Source organism: Amblyraja radiata, chromosome 9 (assembly GCF_010909765.2).
Source record: "Amblyraja radiata isolate CabotCenter1 chromosome 9, sAmbRad1.1.pri, whole genome shotgun sequence".
NCBI lineage: Eukaryota > Metazoa > Chordata > Chondrichthyes > Rajiformes > Rajidae > Amblyraja > Amblyraja radiata.
In genome coordinates this window covers 58,624,353-58,639,608 of record NC_045964.1, presented here as the reverse complement: position 1 = coordinate 58,639,608, position 15,256 = coordinate 58,624,353, and the positions used below count along the sequence as shown (strand labels likewise).

At 42.8% G+C, this 15,256-nt stretch overlaps 1 protein-coding gene across 3 annotated transcripts in view; it reads right to left on the bottom strand.

Annotated features, from left to right (window-relative positions):
• The window catches only part of foxn3 (forkhead box N3), a 323,289-nt gene extending 308,442 nt beyond the window's left edge, over positions 1-14,847 (bottom strand). For 2 of the 3 annotated variants that reach the window (XM_033027552.1, XM_033027558.1), the window contains exon 1: positions 14,606-14,846. The gene's annotated coding sequence lies outside the window, so the exon portion shown is untranslated. Of the gene's footprint in view, positions 1-10,603; positions 10,683-14,605 lie in introns of all 3 variants that reach the window. The other variant, XM_033027554.1, reaches the window with a different exon arrangement.
• Positions 14,848-15,256: the final 409 nt, after the last annotated feature.

Genomic DNA, 15,256 nt, shown 5'->3' with positions numbered 1-15,256 from the left:
TCAAGCTCCGCGGCACAGGGTGGTCGAAGCTGCCGCCCTCCAGTCCAGCGGACGCAGCTGTTGCCGCGGGAGCTCCGAAAAATAGGCACCAGCCTGTGACCTGCGAGCTCCCGACAATGTCGTCCACTGGCCCGCGGCCGAGCCCCGGATTCAGGTCGCCGCCGCCGGAACCGCCTTAGCCACCGGAGCACCGTCTCAGCCCCGAGTTGGGCCGCCCTCACCGGAGCGCCGTCTCAGCCCCGCGCTGGGCCGCCCTCACCGGAGCGCCATCTCAGCCCCGCGCCGGACCGCCCTCACCGGAGCGCCGTCTCAGCCCCGCGCCGGGCCGCCCTCACCGGAGCGCCATCTCAGCCCCGCGCCGGGCCGCCCTCACCGGAGCGCCGTCTCAGCCCCGCGCCGGGCCGCCCTCACCGGAGCGCCGTCTCAGCCCCGAGTCGGGCCGCCCTCACCGGAGCGCCGTCTCAGCCCCGAGTCGTGCCGCTGCCAGCGGAACGCCGCCGCAGCTCGAATTCGGCCAGCCTCGCGTTGTAAGTCCTGGCTGGCTCTGCTTCCGGAGCCTCGAGGTCGGTCGTAGTTGGAGGCCGCCAGCTCCGCCATTAGGCCTCAGCACAGAGAAGGGGGGGATACGACAGAAAGAGTCGCATTCCCCCGAAGGGAGAGACAGAAAACCATGTTTCAACCCCCTCCACACACATAACACAACCTAATAACTAAAATTTGACTAACACATGACAAAAAAAAACAACAAAAAAAAGTAGACAGACAGACTGCAGGCGAGCCGCAGCCGTTCAACAGCGCCGCCACTTCCCTCGTCAGCCAAGCTTCCTTACGTTTACCTGCTTTGCCTTGCACTCTAACGAGGACGTACACATCCTGAGCTCTCTTCAGTACACTTTTAAAAACATCCCACTTGGCCGATGTTCCTTTCCCCTCAAATAACCTGCTCCAGTCAACATGAGCGAGCCCTTCTCTCATACCCTCAAAGTTGGCCTTACCCCAGTTGAACATTTTAACACATGGACCCGCTCCGTCCCGAACCATAACGATCTTAAACCTAATCGAACTGCGGTCACTTGTCCCAAAAGGCTCCTCCACACACACTTCATTAACTTGCCCTTCCCAATTTCCCAATACTAGATCCAGCGTTGCCCTCTCATGTGTGGAGGCCTCCACAAACTGCTTAAGAAAACTCTCCTGAACACTTTTGAGGAATTGCACCACATCTAAACCCTTCACGCTATGATTTTCCCAGTCTATATTGGGAAAGTTGAAATCCCCTGCTACAACAACCTTATTTGACCTGCAGCTGTCTGCAATCTCCTGGCACATTTACTCTTCTAATTCCCGTTGACTATTTGGGGTCCTGCAGTACACCCCCAACAAGGTGATCATCCCTTTCTTGTTCCTCAGCTCCACCCATATAGCCTCACTCGACAAACCGTTGTGTTTTTTTTTAAATTATGGCGTTGCTTACATCAATCTACAAAATGGATAAGATTGAGAAGTTCATCTCTCACAATCATTATGGAACGAGCTTCCAAAGGAGGTAGTTGAGGCAGGTATTATTACAACGTTTAAAAAATCATTTGGACAGGTACATGGATAGGATAGATTTATAGGGATATGGGCCAAACGCAGGCAGATGAGACTGGCATAGATAGAGCATGTTGGTCGGCATGAACAAGTTGGGCCAAAGGGCCTGTTTCCACACTGCATGACTTTAAATCTGCCAGCGTGCATGTTACTCTGCTCTGTTTATCAATTTGCCTCATACAGAGAGAATGTTAAATGGAGGGAAGAAATAATCAAAACTATACTAACATTGAAAGAATTGTGCTACATGAGCAATTTCTGTTGATCATAGCTTTATTCCACACAAAATATCCTCTTCCCACTTAAATTATTATTATTTTTTTTTTACACAAGGCACTTGCGAAGAAAAATTAAATATGTTTTGTAGTCATAAGAATAATTGCAAAGCTTTTGCTAATATAGAACTCAAGATGCAAGGATTTTGCATGTGAAGTTTGTATTTATCAGTTTCTAAAATGGTAAAGTGTAAATTCTTTCCAATTTACGCATGGGTTAATTTTTTTAGGTCAATTTATCATAATAATCTCCTGTCCAAGTTACGTTTAAAATAGAAACAGTAAAACAAGGACACGAGTTGTGCCAAAATCTTTGTAACCAGGGAGACTATTTACATACACCAGCAGTTCAGCTTTTTCCCAATCAATATTTATATGGATTCCTTAAGATTAAGCCTATATAAACATTGGAACCTTCGCTAATGTCAGCTTCCATGTCCAGACATATATTGAAGGTCAACGAAAATTAATGGATTATGAAGACAACAGTTCAACCATGTGATTCTCCTCATGGCAACACATTTCTGAGCCGATTGCTTGCACATCTGCAGGTCACATGTCATCTTCATTTATTGTTATAACAGAGTACGTGACTTCTTGATAAAGGAAAAAGTGTGCCTATCATTACAAGAGATAAGGTAGATCAACCAAACTTTGGCATATCATTGATTTGGTATTACCTGTAACAAAATGTTCATCTTAATTTTTTTTAACGCCTGCAGTTGAGAAATTACAAATTTGAAGTGTGTGGCACAAATGAAAATGTTAGGTCTTAAGTCTTTCAGGATGACACTCTAAACAAGAGGATTGAAATCTGATGTTTCAGTCACGAGAGAAATTATTTTTTAAATATAAAACAAAAAAAATAAGAATGTATTACATGCCTGAAATTGATGTTATACAAAATAGGTGTACATCCCTTAGTGTTGGAGACGCATTCTACTCTAACCTGCTAAAACCGGTATTGTTCAATATAGCAATCATAACTGCCCTTACTGCATTAGCAATCTGAACTTCAGCTTGCAAAGAAAACTCAAATTTAAGGCTGGCAGATGGCAGGTTCCAATTTCACAGTTTGAAAGATTTTAAGTACTGAAATATTATTGCATGGTAAATGTATACATTTGTGGTCAGAAGCCTATCGGCCCCAAAACAAAACAATACAATAAGGCAGCACCTGCCATAGATTGAATGTCATGTCATAAAATGTCAGAAGATTTCCTCACACAGGGGAACCAACAGCAAGAAGGGGTGACGAAAAGGGAGAAACAGAAGGGTTTAGACAAGTGTCAGCACAGCACTGGGAGCAGAAAAACATCTGGGGAAGTTTCAGTACGAGGTGGAACAATAATAGCAAGGTTGAATCATTTGCGGCAGGGCTTCCCATGAGATAGGAACTGCAGCTGCAGCACTCAAAGCAAGCAGAACTATAACGTAATAAAGAGGAAGGAACCCATCACAGAACGAAATCAAAGAGCAGATCAAGCTCATGCCACAATGCCCAAACTTGAGGACAAGGGAACCATCAAGACGGCTTTCTTCTAGTATTACAACACAGGAAGAAGCTTCCATGGTGCAATCACATCAGACCTATTTGCCCTCTTATTTCTCTGAAGCCCTGTAATTTATTACACAGCTCACTACACAGAATACAGCGCATTGTCTCCAAGGCCTCCAGGATCATCAACTCCCCTCTCCCCTCAATCCATTCCATTTACCTCCAACGTACCTCAAAACGGGCAATAAAGATCATCTCGGACCCCTCCCATCCAGCAAACCACCTTTTCCAGTCTCTCCCTTCAGGGAGGCGCCTCAGGTCACTTGCTACAAAATCCACCCGCTTTAAAAACAGTTTCTTCCACTCTGCAATAAGAACACTCAATTCCCTCCAATAACAGACAATACTAAGGACTTTTGATGTATACAGTGTCTTGTCTATGGTCTTTGTCTGTTCTTTTGCACTATGTATTGTTGGTGAGATTTGTGATTTGTGATGTGGTATGGATGCACTTTATTACTGTGATCTGTGTTGTTATTAGTGTTAATGTGACTAAAGCAGTGTACCATCATGTACCGAACCCAAATACCACCAACCCTGGTCGTGTGGCAAATAAAGATTCTATTCTATTCTATTATATACGCCCATCAACTCTGCACGGATTCTTTAACCATTTAGCAGTACAATAAATAATTTAGAAGAGCCACTAAGGATGCAAATGTTTTCAAGAAATCTGCCTGGATTTGACAGTATTAGCTGTAAGAAAAGGTTGGATAAAATTGGATTGTTTTCTGGGTAACATCAGAAGTTGAGGGAAGGGCGGCCACGGTGGCACAGTGGTAGAGTTGCTGCCTTACAGCGCTTGCAGCGCCGGAGACCCGGGTTCGATCCCGTCTACAGGTGCTATCTGTACAGAGTTTGTACGTTCTCCCCGTGACCGCGTGGCTTTTCTCCGAGATCTTCAGTTTCTTCCCACACTCCAAAGACGTACAGGGATGTAGGTTAATTGGCTTGGTGTATGTGTAAGTTGTCCCTGGTGTGTGTAGGATAATGTTAGTGTGCGGGGATCGCTGGTCAGTGCGAACTCAGCCGAAGGGCCTGTTTCCACGCTGTATCTCTAAACTAAACTAAAACTAAACCTGATAGAAGTGTATAAAACCATGAGAGCTACAGATAGGTCAGTCAGAACCTTTTCCCCCAGGGTGGAAATATCAAATAGTAGAGGGCATGGCTTTAAGGTGAGAGGGGCAGTTTAAAGGAGATGTGTGGGACAAATTTAATTTTACACACAGTGGTGAAGTGCCTGGAATCTGCTGCTGAGGGTGGTGTTGGAGACAGATACGATAGTGGCATTTAAGAGGCTTTTAGATAAACAGATAGCTGTTCAAGGAATGGAGGATGCGGATCATGTATAGACAGGAGAGATTAGTTTAAATTGGCATAATGTTGTGGGCATAAGGCCTGGTCCTGTGCTGCGCTGTCCTACGTATCAACATATCTTTGGTTGTAGGAAAAAACCGGAGCACCTGGGGAGCCCTAAGCGGTCATTGGGAAAACTCCACCCAGATAGCATCCAAGGTCAGAACTGAATTAGGATCCCAGAGGCTGCAGCATTAAATGAGAGAAAATGCAACTGGAATTATTTTTAAAGAGAGAAAAGGATAGGGCAAGAAACCAGGTGATTTTGATAGTCAGTTCTCTGGAACTGGGGTGGTGCACAAATGCCAGGAAGCACATAATAGATTAGTTTCAGAATTTGCAAAACATATTGAGGTTGAGCGCGATTAGTGAAATGGAGAGACAAGGCTGATGAGGCATTTGATGGAAAAGTTAGGAGGCTTTGGATCAAGATTCATTATGAAGCTCTGCAGGCTTGGAATCAAGCAACGCAATGGGAGCTTGTGATGCTGCCTAGTCCATGTGACACCACAAATTGTTTTGATATTAATTTTAGGCTGTGCTGATCATATGGTACCAGAGACAAATTTGTTGGTATACAATTGTAAAACCATATTTTATGGCAAGCAGCCTAAAGACACATTGTGCGTGCTACTGCTTCACAGCTCCTGGGACCCAAGTTCAGTTCTACCCTTGGATGCTGACTGGGTGGAGTTTTCCAAGTGATAGCATAAGGTTCCTCCAGGTATTCAATTTGGCTGCCAATGGCCAACAGGAGATAGGAGTAGATATGTAGACAGATTATGGAAAGATGTAAAAGCAACAGGCTTAGCATTGTAGGTGACTTTAACTTCCCCAACACTGACTGGGTCTTCCTTAGTGCAAGAGGCTTAGATGAGAGAATGAGACATTTTGAGTTGGGAGGCTTTTTCAGACAAACTTGGATTGTTTCCTCTGGAGCAACAGAGGCAACGACCTGATAGAAGTTTATAAAATACTGAAGCATAGATAGGGTCGACAGTCACAATCTTTTTCACAGATGGGAATATCAAATACTACAGGGAATAGTTTTAAATTTAAAGGAGATGTGACTGACAACTTTTTTATTTTATCAAGAGGGTGGTTAAGTTCCCGGAACATGCTGTCAGGGATGGTGGAGGAAGCAGAAATAATAGTGGCATTTTGGAAGCTTTTAGAAAGGCACTTGAATATTTAGGGAATGGAGGGATATGGATCATGGGCAGGCAGAAGGGATTAGTTTAATTTGGCATTGTTCCGCACAGACATCGTGGGAAGTGCCTGTGTGCTGTACTGTTCTATGTTCTATTTAACGCTATAAATTCAATGTTGTCTATATCAAGCCAGGGGGAAATTTTCATTTGTCAAATGTCTTGTAGGTGGCTAAACGTTAAACACCCAAATGTTGAACTGAGAAGGTAATATTGTAACTCCAGGAGCATATTAAAATTAACAGTTTAAATATGTAGCCTGGTTGTGCTTCTGGATGAAGTCATGCAAAATGAAGCAAGAAGAATGGACCAAAGATGGATCCAAAAATGCCCCAACAATTAAATGGGGAAACAAAGGTAATCATTGCTGACTATTACTTATTGACCACAAACCATGCACATTGCTAGCTCCCAAACAAAATAGCAGTTCAATAATTACCAAATAATCTGGGTTTTTTTTTTAAAGCTGTTGGGGGGACTAAATAGTAACCCCAAAAGAGACAAGGGAGTATTCCCTGCTTCCATTGAAATAGCGCCCATGGAATCTATCGCCCAAGATTCCCAGTTTACAACCTCATTCAAAGAGGGAGAGTCCAGGACTAGAGGTCATAGCCTCAGAATTAATGGAAGTTCCTTTGAGAAGGAGATGAGGAGGAATTTCTTTAGTCAGAGGTTGGTGAATCTACGGAATTCGTTGCCACAGAAGGCTGTGGAGGCCAATTCAATGGATATTTTTAAGGCAGCAATAGATAGATAGATTCTTGATTAGTATGGGTGTCAATGGTTATGGGGGGAAGGTAGGAGAATGGGGTTAGGAGGGAGAGATAGATCAGTCATGATTGAATGGCAGAGTAGACTTGATGGGCCGAATGCCTATTGCCTCTCCAAACACTTATAACCTTATGACCTTGTGATGAACAAGTGGACATGATGTTTGAAAATGGGAATAAAGATGTGAAAGTCCCTGAAATGTAAAAAGCACTTCCAACAAAATGTACCATTTTCTGGTACTACTTTGAGAGTTGGCCAATTCTTGTTCTCAAGAGTGGGGACTTCAATACAGACTCCTCTGACAGAAGCTAGAGTGTACTCAGCAATAGCTGAACCACAAAATACCTGTATTTCCATGCTGTGTCCACTGAAAAACAATGTCAACAATTTAATGAGTTCACACAAGATGATCAGGTGTCAACTTGACGTATGACACAAAAAATATATTAGCAATCACACAGGATCTTGCCCGAGGTTGAAATAGTTGCATTATGACATTAAAAAAATCCACTCTATGTATTACAAAGTGGATGATGTTGAAACCAACTGCATTCAAGTTTCACTCAACAAAATTTGTCAGCTCACTCTCCCCACAGGTATCTATTTTCCAATTTAAAATTGTGCAGTCACAGAGAGGTACAGCACGACAATACTTTCAGCGGACTGATTCCTGCTGATCACCAACTACCCATTTACAATAGTCCTAAATCTATCCCACTTTTTAAATCACCTTACTTTCTCATCAACTCTCCCCCAGATTTCAATGACTCATTTAAAATTGTTCTGCATTCAATCAATCACACCCAGCCAAGGGCAGGCTTGTAAACGTGATATCTCCTGAGCAATCCACACTGGCAGTTTGGTCGGAAAGTACAAGTGTAATGGTGCATTCCAAGCAATAAGCATTGTTGCAAGGCCTTAGGGCTGATAAAGGTCGCTTTTGCCCCAGCGATTGCATAGATACCTTGGGGTAGATGAAGGTTGGGAATTCCATTCTCTGAAGTGAAATGGAAACATCAATCACAGCTGGAATTCAAATTCACCATCATTGTCTAGATGGCCAGGGAAAAGTAGCTTTTCAAATGTGTAGTATAATACACAGGCCTAAATAAAAAAACCCAACTGGGAATGGATAGCTGAAATTTCACTAAATTGTGAAGTAACCGTGCAAGGCACATAGTTGGTGGATGTGGATTTATCCCTGTCCGAACAGCAATGTAAGAGATTTCTCCATTGGAGGCTCCTTATGAAGAGTGGCATATCACAGTCATGCAGTATGAAAACAGACCCTTCAGCCCACCAACCATCATGCACCATTTTTGCATGAATTTGTCTCTAACCCATTTTATTCTCCCATATCCCCAATAGCTCATGAGTTTCAAGCATTTGCCTACACTCCAGGGGCAATTTACAGTCGTCAATTAACCTTCCAATCTGCACTTCTTTGGGAAGTGGGAGAAAAAGGAGCAAAGGGAGAAAGTACAAACTACACAAAGACAGCACAGTATTGGACACAGGTCCCCAGAACCACGAGGCAGCAACTCGACTAGTTGTACCACTGTGTTGCCCAAGTTGAGGGGAGGAGGGATCTGAATGGATTGGTAGTGTTGAGGAAGTAAAGTGGGGATTGTGTAGCAGAGTAGAAGATATTCACTGGGATTTTGCCTGGGATACAAAGAGAGACTGGATAGGCTGGGTTTCATTGATTGACTGAAAGATCCATCTTAGGACCTTTGGACCACCAATTCTATGTTCACCACCTTGGGCGGCATGGTGGCGCAGTGGAAGAGTTGCTGCCTTACAGCTGCCTTACCAACTATGGTGTTAATCTGCACGGAGATTGTACATTCTCCCTGTTACCTGCATGGGTTTTCTTCGGAATCTCCAGTTTCATCCCACACTCCAAAGACGTACAGGTTTGTAGGTTAATTGGCTTGGTATAATTGTAAATTGTTCTTAGTGTGTGTTGGATAGCGTTAGTATGCAGGGATCGATGCTCAGCGCAGACTCGGTGGGCCAAAGGTCTATTTCCACACTCTATCTTTTAACTAAACTAAAAACACCCACTCCCACTTGATCCAGAACGTGTGCAGGCAGATTACTTTATCTTGGCATTATGTTCAGCACGGATATTGTGGGACGAAGGGCCTTTTCCTGTGCTGTACTGTTCTATGGTCTAGGTAGGAAGATGGGGAGAAATGTTCACCCATACCAAAGGGTATAGGTTTAAAATAAGAGGTAGGGGTTTGAGAAAGATTTTCCTTTCACGCAGAAGATGGTTGAAAGTTTCAAATTCCAGCCTGTATAACTCAGTAAGATACTGTGATGTAATGAAACCCATATTTACTTTCATTATGAGCTTCCCCTTTGGTATGTGATAACAAGCAAACCATTATTTTTTAAATTAATTATAGGTTAGAGACAGAGTTATACAGTAAGGAAACAGTCCGTGTCAACTATAAAACACACAATTTTTACCAATCTCGTATTATTCACCCCAGTAGGTAAATTATTGAATTATTCACCCCAACTCCCCCCACCCCACCCCCAGTCTATCACTCACTTATGCACTGGAGGCAATTTATAATAGCCAATTATGCTGCCATCTCACACACATTTGGGATGTGCGATGAAACCAGAGCACGGGGAGGAAAACTGAGCCAAAGGGAGACTGTGCAAGCTCCATACAGACAGCACCGGGTATCAGGACAAAAAGTAGATTGTTGTGGATGTTAAGAAGCAACTCTACCTGTTGCACCACTTGGAGACCCCATAGCTTGAGTAATTAGCAAGTTGTGCTTACTTTAAGACTGTTTCCATCCAACTTTTAATATTCCAGTGTTAACTCCGTTCAAATGGGGTGAGAGTATGCCAGAGTTAGCTCTTAATTATGTACATCATTAAAAAGACAAAAATAACTTAACCTACTACAATAATTTGGTTTATGAGGTTCAAAAAGATAATGAAAAGAATATTCAAAAAGATGAGTCTTTATATATCCTAACGATTGAATATTTACAATTTCAGATTTACAGGGGGTAAATGGGCAGTACAAGAGAGAAAGGAAAAAGGGGAAGAAAGTGGTGCACTTTTCCTCAGAAAAGTGGCAGAACTAGGAAAAGGTAGGAATACCATGGTCCAATGCCAGATAAAACACAAATATCCATGTATTTGACACGGTGTCGTTTTATACCAAGCACAATCAGGTAGGCAACTGAGGAATTAATTTACAGGAATAAGGAAGACGTTATATAATCATAAAGAATTTTGGCAAGACCCTAGCTAGGATAAGAAATCTAAATCGTAAGAAACTTGACAAGTCATGCAGATAGAACACCAGCCGGTTGTTTTTCAATGATTCAATGGTACCTTATTGTCACATGTACCCGAGTAAATGAAATGCTATCATTTAGCATTTGTGCATTATAATTTTCTTGCCAAGAAAGCACACCAATGCCACTACTTCCTCAGAACACTAAGGAAACACTCCATTGCCCTGTAAAGAATCACTAAAGTGCAAAACCATTCTTGACGAGGGAATTGATTTCTCACCAACCCCTATAAGCAATCAATTTTAGATCATAACCTCTCAGTACATAAAAATGATTTTCCTCACAACCCGATTAAATGCTTTTCCCCCAAAAGTTCTATATTTGAGCCTCATGGGAACAGGTTCCTTCTATTTAGTTTATATAAGCCAAGCAAGTCTACACCCTGAAAGATGAAAAACTGTCAGAATGTTTAACTCCAAATTAACATGATTAATCGAACACGAGCTGATCCAAAGATCATGAGGAATGGGCCAGTTTGTGGATCATGAAAGATCACGTTAAAGTTACCTGTTTATGGTGATGGAATGAGAAGAAAACATGGGGTTCATAGATGTCAAACTTTGAAAGTCCAAAACCAATATTACAACTGCAGGGAAAGCAAATAAACTGTTAGAATTTACAGATATAATAGCTCACTGTAAAACTGACATTTTTATAAAAGGCATTTGTTTTGGTGGAAAAGGAAATGTTGTCAAAGCCCTCTTAAAAATGTAGCATCCTCTTAGATTTGTTATGATCAATCAGAATGATGGAAGAGCAACCAGGCCAGTATTATGAACATCTAGTGTACGCGAGAGCATGGTGAAAATGGCATAAGGACCACACCAGTTCCCATGCCACTCGCCTGTCCCATCAAGCGCTTCCTGCCCTATTGGTGCAGTCTGCAGTTCGAACACTGGCCTCAGCTGCCATATCGGAACCCATGGAACTGGAGTTGTCTCAAGGGCTACTTCACGAGAAACAGGCAGTTGCAACTAGAATAGCAAGTCCAGTTTTGGACCCATGACAGGGAGATGCTGAGGCAAACATCCAAAATGAAACAAATATTTAAACTTTTAGCTTTAGAAGTAAGGATCTTTTCAATTGGGAACATAGTTAACATTTTTCAAATGATTAATTTTCTCTGGAGCATTGCAGGGCATACCTGATATAAGTTTATAAAATTATCAGGTATGCCCTCTGCCTGCAATGCTCTAGAGACAATTAATCATTTGAAAAATGTTAACTATGTTCCCAATTGATCAAATCCTTACTTCTAAAGCTAAAAGTTTAAATAATAGGGTACACAAATGGAACCTTCTTCCCATGAAGAAATATCAAATACAAGAGGGCATAGCTTTAAGTTGACAGAGGAGAGTTTAAAGGAGATGTGCGGGGCAAGTTGTTTTGATTTACACACACAAATAGTGAGTGCCTAGAACTTGCTGCCAAGTGTGGTGTGGAAGGAGACATGAATGAAACCATTAAGAGGCATTTAGATAGATATATGAACGTGCAAGAAATAGTGGGATGAATCATGTGCAGATACATAGGGTAAGCTGTTCCTGACCTGTACTATTCTATATTTTACAAGGAAAAGATTCAAATGTATACAATTTGTAATTTTAGCTTGTTGATACATTAAAAACTTGTATTTAATTCTCCTTGCATCCAAAATAGGCATTATCTAGCCTATTGCTATCTAAAAAAAAGAGAAAAAAGTTGTACAATAAATCCATGCCTATGATCTCTTTGCAAAGAGAAATTAGGGAACAACCACTGGTATAATAAGTCCCTGATTGAATAAAATGTCTGCATATCATTCAATTACTGTAATACTTCATGCAACTAAGTGTCTGCTCTTTTTTTAATTTTCCCTTTTCATTACAACGTTTATCTAAATAGTTTCTAATTCAAGAGGTCTTTATATGTGTGTGTGTGTGTGTGTGTGTGTTGTACTGTGCAGAGGTGGTTATATTAAGGATAAGTAGGTGGCAAGAACTAATCCCTTCATGTGAAGGAGTCATTCAGCCGTTGAGCTCAATGGTACTTAATACACTTTTACAAGATCAACTTAAAACGCTTAATAGGACCAAAACGTTATTAATTTATCACTCTGTGCTTAGAATTAAGGAGCAAATTATCCTTGTAGGGGTTAAGATGAGCCTACCTAATTATTTGTTGGTGGTGGTTACAAATACTCGTTTTTGACAGATATGGTAGTATTTTCCAATCTGCTTTTATACAATCATCCCATTTTATACAGTAATGGCTATACAGCACCTGTAACCTAAATCGTATTACTTACCTACGCGAATGCACTTTTACATTTTTAAATATTAAAATATTTCACTTTGATACAGGTATAATTCAAGTTTTACATAAACGATTAAATAAATCCATGCCTATGAGCTGTTTGACATAAAGATATTAGGGATCCGCCAACGGTGTGATGAATTCCGGATTGAATGCATCTTTCTGTTCATTATCTTCTAATTACTGTACTACTTCAAGTTATTAATGCAGTACTACAAAAAATATTGTGTCATCGGCAAGTATTACAACTAGATCAAATGTAGTTCCTAATATTTCACTAACCCGGTAGTTAAAAGTTTCCAAGTTCCAAACAGAAGGGCGGATCGAAATTAAATTCTCCATACGCTATTGGCCTGAAATGTGCGAATGTAATTTGTAAACAACAGATACTGTGGTTGCTTTATGAAGGTGTGAGACAGGGCAATGGAATGCCCCTTGTGTTTTGTAATGTATTAAACAATGCAAAACAATGTCAAACAAAGTAAACATGTGCAGCTATGTCATATGATGCTTTAAATTTCGCTGCAAACATATGCAGCCGATTGACTTGTTTCCAACTGTACCCTTTGGTAAGAGTGCTGTGACGAAATGAATTTGCCTTTACTGTATCCGTGAATCAACGTTTATAAAAGTCGTCCAAATCTCAGCTCGAAGCGTTTCAAAGCAAGCAGCCACTTTAAAGGCGAGCGTGAGTAATCAGATCCCATGCACACGAAGTAGGCGCAAGTGATTTGATTGTATACTGTTTGGTCTGCGTGGCAATTTCTCCATACATTCCATCTGGTTTACATTAGACGGCAAGAAAATCACAAGACTCCTGCCCACAATCCCTTGCCTTCTATTTTTGGAAAAGTACGAAACTGGTAAAGCACTCCGTCTTTATAGATAGCACAGGCGTTGTTTTCCACGAAAGGCAGTAATGTTCACAGCGTTTCTGTTGTCATGTTACACAGAACAGATAGCAGATGCGCCGCTATGCGATGGATTCAAACGGGTTGTGCACATCGTGAGGCTGTGCGTGAACTTTATAATCTGGGTTAATTGCTGTCAGATCTTTTCATTCGGCCACCTAGCTGTCAAAGGTCAAGTGGCATATCGATGTCTTGGCTTTCTCTGGAGGAGTTGTCGCCACATAAACAGTTGTCTGTCACCTTGGATTAAGTAGCGCAGGATAAAGCTGCGAATTCACGCACAGGATGTGTTTGCGAGAGAGAGAGAGAGAGAGAGAGAGATCCCGACACTTGAACATCTCCGTTTATTCCCCCTTCACAGGAATGTTGCATTTATTTTGTAGGTCAAACACAGTTTTCTAAAAACAAAGTGTCTGAAAAAGGGTCTCGGCCCGAAACGCCACCCATTCCTTCTCTCCAGAGATGCTGCCTGTCCCGCTGAGTTACTCCAGCATTTTGTGTCTACCTTCTTTTTTAAAACAAACCCTGGCTCCGCAATGTTTTAAAACACACAAAAAAATATTACGTTTAAAATGGGATTCGCAAAACAATTCTTCCAAACTGGGAATTGGAATTGTGTTTCCAGGGTAGGGAAAACCATTAGCCACTGTTGAGGACTGAGCCAATTTGGCGTGGAAAAAAGGACAGTGCAATGTAATTATTATGGAAATAACGATGGAGGGATAGCAAAAGTAAAACCTGGGGTGGGGGAAAACTTCACCCAGAAATAATTGATATGGTCAGGATGGAGACAGGAAAGTATGTTTGAACGCCAGAATGTTCTCCGAAAGAACAACTGCCTTTTAAACAAAATATATGCACACTTATATGACAGATGCCAACAGCAGAGAAAGTATAAGAGAGAGACGAAATCTTTGCAAATTGTTTGAAACCGCCAAGTCTCACATCTATGCGCCACTTTTGCGCATTTAAATCCTCGGGCTGCAATGTCAAGAGTTTGGGATGAAAAGGTCACATTTCTCTCCACGAATGCCGACGGTCCGTGGTTGGGGGCAGAATATATGCAGCGTGATATTTACACCCACTTCAAGAAAAAATTCATATTGCAAACCAGAGTGGGATGGGGGGGGTTTAAACAAGAGAAAATACCGCGTTAACAGGAGTGACACTCCTCAACCTTTGCTGGGTTTGCAACTTTCCAGAGTTAGGGAGGGGGCGGAGAGAGAGAAATTATAAAAAACAGGCAACAATTTTTTTTTTACAGCGAGCTAAGACAGAGTCAGGCAGCTTGTTGTCTACTTACACTTCATGTCATGCTAAGATGGCTGTTGACGAACACAAAAGGTTTTTTTTTGTTGCAGCATTCGGGTCCCCCCCTCCACCCGTCCGGGGAAATGAAAGCGTTTATTTTTTTGTAATAAAGGAGGGAGGTGGACGAAATCGCTCAGTAACGCTCGGATATCCCCGGCCGTCGCCAAGGAGACGGAGCAGCCCGGGCTTCAACTCCCTCCGCCATTGCCCACCGCGGGCTGCGGGAGGCGGCCTCCCTCCCCTCCCCGCCCACCCCCAGCTCTCCTCCAGCCGCCCCAGCCCTTCATCCCGCCGCCCTTTGCGTTTTCATGAGGTAAACCGCCCGTCTTTTCGCCTCGGCTCGCCCCCCCGAACGGCTTGGGGAGCCACCGGACCGGCGGGAGGGGCGCAGGGCAGCGGGAAGGGCGCTCGATGGCGTAGCGGCCGCCAATGGAGGAGGGAGCGGCGCCGGCCGCCATCTTTGCGCCGGCTGGAGCCGGGGGGGGTATTTTTTTGGCGGCAATTTGCGTGCGCGTGCACGCGGATGCAGAGCCGGCCGGCCTGACGGTGGCGCAGCGGGTAGAGCCGCTGCCTCGCAACGCCGAGGTCCAGGGTTCGATCCCCACCTCGGATGCTGTGTGTGTGTGTGTGGGGGGGAATCTGC